This window comes from Belonocnema kinseyi, chromosome 10 (assembly GCF_010883055.1).
Source record: "Belonocnema kinseyi isolate 2016_QV_RU_SX_M_011 chromosome 10, B_treatae_v1, whole genome shotgun sequence".
NCBI classification, from domain to species: domain Eukaryota; kingdom Metazoa; phylum Arthropoda; class Insecta; order Hymenoptera; family Cynipidae; genus Belonocnema; species Belonocnema kinseyi.
In genome coordinates this window covers 70,102,844-70,110,356 of record NC_046666.1, presented here as the reverse complement: position 1 = coordinate 70,110,356, position 7,513 = coordinate 70,102,844, and positions in this window count along the sequence as shown.

Below are 7,513 nucleotides of genomic sequence, written 5' to 3'. Positions count from 1 at the left end.
CCCCCCCACCCACGTAATGCCTGATATAACTCCTACAGTTTCTTTTTGCGTAAAATTTTCTATCGGTGGCACATTTGATGGTGCATTTGGTCAGGAGTGGGTCATCTGAGTCGCTTAATTTTTGTATTACTTTTTATGCTTATTCATACATATATATGTTCTGCTGCACACGTTCATGGGAAGGGTAGTTTTTAAGGAAATTATAATGAGAGGGAAATTCTCAAGTGTCATGTAATTAATATGGAGTTCTAAATCATTTTTACAATGTTCAAGGTGGTTTTCAAAACGTTTTTAATCGTGAGGGGAAGGTGTGTACGTCTTAGGGGTAGTTTTTGGGGAACATATTATATATTATCGGAGAGCAAAAAAAGAGCAAGAAAATATCAACTAACAGTGTTTTCTACGTTGGATTATTTGTTATGCATTTTCATACATATATATGTTCTGCTGCACGCATTTGCGAGAAACGGTATATTTTGGGGAAATTATAATGAAAGGGAAATTTTCAAGTGTCATGTAATTAATATGGAGTTGTAAGTCATTTTTACATTGTTTAAGGTGGATTTAACATTTTCAAAACGTTTTTGATCACGAGGGGTAGGTGTGTACGTCTTAGAGGTAGTTTTTGGTAAACGTAGTGTATATTATCGAAGAGCCAAAAAGGAGCAAAAAAATATAAGCTAACAGTGTTTTCTAAGTTGTATTATTTTGTATTCTTTTTCATACATATACAGGGTGAATTTTTTAACTTGAAACTTGCAAATATCTCGAAAAATAGGCACTCTATGAAAAAATGTTGTGAATTAAAATATAATCACTCTGAGGAGTACATACACTGATGTTAAAATCGGTTCCCCCACACCGCCCCTGGGGGTGGGCGTGGGAGAAAGTTCGAAATCCTAAACGGGAACCCTTATTTTTTATTACATATTCCTAAAGTTTAGCTCGGGCATTATTGTAGAACGAGAAAAAATTGAAATGATTCTAGTGTATGGAAAAGCGGGAAGAAATCTTGATAATGTTGTCAATCTCTATGCTGAGTGTTTTCCAAATATAATTGTGTCACGTGCTTCATTTTATCGTACTATTACAAAATTTACTACCGTTGGAAGTATTCATCCTAAGAAAAAGACCCGTACAACGACATTCACTGGAGAAAATAATGAAATTGCTGTATTAGCTGCAGTGGCAAATAATTCTCACGTTAGTACACGAGAAATTGCTCGTGATTCCGGAATGTCTCAGAGCAGTGTTTGGAAAATTTTGAAACGTAATAAATTTCATCCGTATCATGTCTCTTTACATTAAGAACTTCATGGCGTTGATTTCCAAAATCGGGTAGCTGTTTGACACTGGGTACGTGAGCAAATACAACAAAATCCCAACTTTTTTCGTTTTTTATTATTCTCTGACGAGTGGTCTTTTACGAACCATGGAATAGTTAATCGACACAACATCCACTACTGGAGTATTAAAAATCCGCAATGGCTTCGTGCAGAACATGTGGTTTCAACATGATGGCTATCTGGCACACTATTCAGCGGTAGCACGAGAAGTTCTTGATCGTGATTTCAATGGTCGCTAGATTGGTAGAGGCGGTCCGATGAATTGGCCTGCTAGATCGCCAGATCTTACTTGACCAGATTTCTTTTTGTTGGGCTATCTTAAAGACAAAGTGTACAAAGAAAAACCAACAACACGTAAGAATATGATTGACCGAATTACAAGTGCATGTGCTGAAATTCAAGAAGATACACTTCTCCATTATCTAAATTCATTTGAATTTTGAGCACTTACTTAAATTAAAAGAATATTCCCTGAGTACCTCGAATCGTGAGAGGCAAGGGGACTTACCTTAATCAAGCACCCCGAAGGGAGCAGAAAACTACTACGTTCACGTCGTTGTTCTTGGGTTACGTTAAAAGTAGTAGTTTGTTTTAAGACTGGTTTCGAGTATTGCAGAATCATAAGCGTGCATTCTCAGCAACAGTAAAATGAAGAAAAATTGAATTTCGTCGATTACAGCGCCATCAATCGCGAAACGAGCAAAATGTTTTTAACAAATTACGTGCATTTTTATCCAAAGAATCTGAACATGCAATAAAAAATAGGGGTTTCTATTTAAGATTTCGAACTTGCCCCCACCCCCACCTCAGGGGGCCGTGGAGGGAAACTGTATTTAACATCAGTGTATGTTCTCCTCAGAGTCATTAAATTTTAATTCACAACATTTTTTTATAGAGTGTCTATTTTTCGAGATATTAGAAAGTTTCAAGTTAAAAAAATTACCCTGTATAAGGTCTGCTGCATACGTTCACGTGGAAGAGTAGTTTTGGGGAAAATTATGATGAGAGGGAAATTTTTAAGTCTCAAGTAATTAATTTGGAGTCTTAAGTCATGTGTGCATTGTTAAAGATGGGTTTCCCAGTTTTAAAACGTTTTTGATCAAGAGGGGTAGGTGTGAAAGACTTAGGGGTAGTTTTTTGGTAAACGTAATATATGTCGTAAAGAGAGCAAACAAAAACAGCAAAATAATCTCCACAAATCGTTCATCTCATTATAACAATTTTTAGTGAGTTTTCGTAAGTGGCGGCGCTGAGTGATTTTATATCATTCCCATACATGTATATTATTATAATTCGTAACTTGCATTGGGATTAAAACAGTTGAAGTTTGATTGTGCCGTTTAAAAAAAAAAATGCGCATTCTTTTGAAAAAATTCTGTTATTAAACGTTTTATAGCAACTTTTGTCATTTTTCCATAAACTGAATTTGCTCGTTTCCCATGTTTTCTTTATGATTTAAAGATTACACATACGGTCACATACATTTTCGTGTGTTTTTGTGAATTTTGTAATATTTTTTTCACTCTAATAATTTTTAACTTTATGAAAAAAGTCATTAGATAAATTGTTCAACTTTTTAAATACTATGAATGACTGTACAGAGAATTCTTGAACTTTAAAAAAATGGTCTCAAAAATATTCAAAAGACGCTCACTTTTTGAATTCTTATTAAAATGGCTGGCTAACGAACTTGACCCTTAGTTTAGGACACTTAACGAGTGTACCAAAGGGCAATCTAATAGATAAACTTTTTTTAAAGAATCGTGTTCACAGACAGACATACATACAGATATACAGACATACCGACATACAAACAAGCAGACCCATTAGTAAAAACCTTTTTTCAGATTCAGGGGGTCTCAAAACGTGGACATTTGACAAAAACTGGTGGGGTTAAATTTTACACAGATCTAATACATTCTCTGATGAGAATGTAAAAATAAATTTGCAAACGATTCTAACCGTTCAAATGCTGTCATCCGCTACCTTTTCTTTAGGAAAATTAATAGTCACTTTTTTACACTCCAGTTTGTAATATTTCTAACGTTCATAATGTTTCCAACTTCAATATTATTAACATTATAATGTGTTTCATAATACCTAAATCAATTAATGAATAGTCTGAGAATAAATATTAATGTTCAATAATAATAATAATAATAACAATCATCCATAAAAAAGCCTCAGTGGCTCAGTTAATTAGACGCTAGGACTTCACCTCATAGGACGCGGGTTCGATCCCTGAGCCGGTATCTCTGGAAATTTTTCTATGTACTTTTCCGAGGTTTTGGTGGTTCGGAACCCATTGTCCAATTATGCATTGTCCAATATGCTGAGGTACACTGGTCTCATCAGATCACGTGATTGCATTATTAAAATGCGTCCGTGACTGATGATATATACCGGAACAGTCCCGTGCAAAGTATCCAAATAAAATCCAACTCTAACCAAAAATTACCTTTGACATATTATTATTCACTGCTAAATTTTTCAAATATTTAATTAAACATATTATTTCAAAATAACTAAACGCTAATTGATAATAATGATCAACCAGTGTATTCAAAATTGGTAAATTCATTTATTAATGGATAAATTAATATTAAATAATTTACGGTACTAATTAATAATAAATATTAAATATATTTCAGTTGTACGTATTTTTCAAATTGATCAAGGGCCTTTCCCAGTGCCTGAGGTCTATCTAGCTAGCACCTGCATAATCGAAATTCCCAAATTTCTATAGTATCAGAATTTTGGGCTTTTTTGGGCTTTATTGCCGGTTTTTTGACTCCACTAATTTTTATTAAAATTTCAAATTTCGAGTGGAGGTATTTTCTAGGAGACCAAAAATCGGAAACTGTATTGACAATGAAAAATCGAAAAAAGAATTCATTGACACTAGAAAATTCTCAAAAATAACATTTGTTGACAAAGTCATATCTACGCCGTAGAGAGGGAGTAGGTATTTTCGAGGAGCCCAGAAATCAGAGACTTCATTGACAATATAAAATTTAAAAAAATATTATTTTCCGACAAAGTCATATATACGTGGTAGAGAGAGGTTGATTCTAGAAACTAAGGGGGGGGCCTAAAAATCGGAGTAGATATTTTCGAGGAGCCAAAAAATCAGAGACTCTATTGAAACTAGAAAATTATCAAAAATAAAATTTCTTAACGATATCATATCTACGTGACGTTAAGGGTTAGAGCCTAAAAATCGGAGTGGGTATTTTCGAGGAGCCCAAAAATCAGAGACTCCATTGAAACTAGAAAATTCTCAAAAATAATATTTCTTGTCAAGGTCATATCTACGTGATAGAGAGCGGTTAGATTTTAGATGTTAAGGGCTGGAGCCCAAAAATCGGAGTGAGTGTTTTCGAGGAGCCCAAAAATTAGAGACTCCATTGAAAGTAGAAAATTCTCAAAAATAATATTTCTTGACAAAGTCGTATCTACGTGGTAGAGAGGGGTTGAGTTTAGACGTGAAGGGTTAGAGTCTAAAAATCGGAGTGGGTATTTTCGAGGAGCCCAAAAATCAGGGACTCCATTGACATTAGGAAATTCTCAAAAATAATATTTCCTGATAAAGTCATATCTACGTGGTAGAGAGGAGTTGATTTTAGACTTTAAGGGTTGGAGCCCAAAAATCGGAATGAGTATTTTCGAGGAGCCCAAAAATGAGAGACTCTATTGAAACTAGAAAATTCTCAAAAATAATATTTCTTGACAAAGTCGTATCTACGTGGTAGAGAGGGGTTGATTTAGGACGTTAATTGTTGGAGCCTACAAATCGAAATGGGTATTTTCGAGAAGCTCAAAAATCGGTGCCCCTCTCTACCATGTATATATGACTTTGTCAAAAAATAATCTTTTTGCGAATTTTCCAATTTCAGTGGAATCTCTGATTTTTGGGCTCCTCAAAAATACCGGCACCAATTCAGCCCCACGTTAACAGACAATTATGACCTTGCCCAAAAATAATCTTTTTTTAATTTGACAGTGTTACTAGAGTATCTGCTTTTTGGGTTCTTTAGACACAACTTTGTCAAAAAATAATCTTTTGTAGATTTTTCCTTTGTCAATAGAGTTTCTGACTTTTGGGCTCTTCAAAAATGCCAACATCTGGGTTTAAGCTTTTACTGATAGGTTTTTGTACATAAGGGTGGTTTTTTTTCTGAATTTTTGTGTAATGCATTCGAAAGCTCAAAATAAGCCCAAAATTTTGGTGTTCTTTCTTTTTACTGAATTTCAGTTTTTACATAGGGGCTGGTTTTATTTTTAGTAGGGGTGGGTTTTGGAAATTGATTTTTGGTGCGTTCAAGAGCCCAAAAAAATCCAAAAACTCTGGCGTGTTTTTTTTTTCCTTTTAGTTTTTATATAGTGGAGGTGCTGGCTTGATTCAAGCCAGCATCTCCACTCGAAATTTGAATTTTCATGAAAAGTAGCGGAGTCCAAAAATCAGCAATACAGCCCGAAAAAAAGCACAAAATTCTGATACAATGAAATTTGGAAATTTCGTTCGTAGAGGTGCTAGCTTGATAGACCTCAGTGTTTGATTTTACAAAGAGTACCATTAACTCAACTGGACGGCGTTTTCACAAATTATTGCTTCTAAATTCTTACCTTTGACTTAATTTTCGACTACTAATTAAAATTTTCATAATTGTTTTTAAAATTCACAATATTGTGGACAAATTAGACATTAAAAGCGAAAAATGGTTAATTTCTTTAAATATGCGTAGCAAGAGATGCATATTCAAACGCGTGAGTGTTTTATCGTAACAGGGATTTTTAATGTGTTTGTTATCATTAATAGTTGTGTAATTTCCTATGGACTGTCGTCACTCACAGTCAAATGAGCTGAATTTTTTTATTCTCCATAGGCTTGATTATTTATATTTAAAATAAAAAATTTGAACAAGTCCTAGTTTTGATTGTAAACTAGCAGCATGCTTAACAAAATGTGCTATATGAGTTACATTGAAAAGAGTTAAAATTTTTTTAGTTATGAATAAAGCGATCAATTTCGAATAGGAAAATATAAAACTAAAATATATATTTTTTTAATTTTATTCAGACGTATAAAGTTTTTTCACGCACTTTCTATGAAAAAATACGAAAGTAAATAAAACATATACTGCGGGAAACGACTAATTTGATTAACTCAGTGCAAATTCAAATGAATCAGACCGTTCGTTGTTTGAATCAGCGATGCACGAACAAAAGCACACAATACTGTCAGCGTTAGGTTGGTGTACCGGAATAGTAAAAGCATCCGACGATTGTGTTTCCATATTTCTACGTTTACCGAAAACTTTTCGTTTTCGAGTGCACCTGTTATTGTCAAGTTTGCATTTCGAGTTTGTGCATTCGCTGAAAGTAATTTCCTTCTGTTCGACTCTCTATAAACAGCACTTTTCAAACAGTCCAGGAGAATTATTTAGCAGTGTGCTTAAACCATTTTCATTTTTAAATTATAGCTTGGAAATAATATTATCGAATCAGCAATTATTTATAATGTCGAATTAGAAGAGTTTAATTCATTGATATTATTATTACTATTCTATTACATTCTCATCCTAATGTGAAAGTATTGGTTTTATGTAAAATTTCATTTGTCGGTTTTCATCAAATCTCCACTTTGAGAGACCCCCTAAGCCAAAAAAAAACGATTTTTACCAAGGTGTTTCTCTATCTGTATTTTGTATTCTGTATTCTGTAGGCACGATGACTTTCAAAAAATTGATCAGATTGGATGATTCTTTTTTGGCACAAAAAGAAAGGGCAAGTTCGTAAACCAGCTATTTTGGGTCAAAATTCAAAAAGTGAGCGCGTTTTCAAAATTTTTAAAACCACATTTTTTTAAGATTTCCAAATTCTATGTACGGTTATTCATAGAACTCAGGAACTCAAACAATTCATGCTTCTGACTTTTTTCTTAACAAAAAAATTATCAGAGTTAGAGCATTTTCAAAATCCAAAAAAACAAACTAAATTAAACATTTTAAGCCAAACAACGCATGATATGGAAAAACTTCAAGAGAAGAAAAAAGTTTACCAGATGTATACATATGAAACCGGTATTGCCATTTAGCGACCAGTAGGCACACTTGTAGGCACTGTCGGAACTTACCATTTGTGCTAATTGGCGTATTGTCATCTGT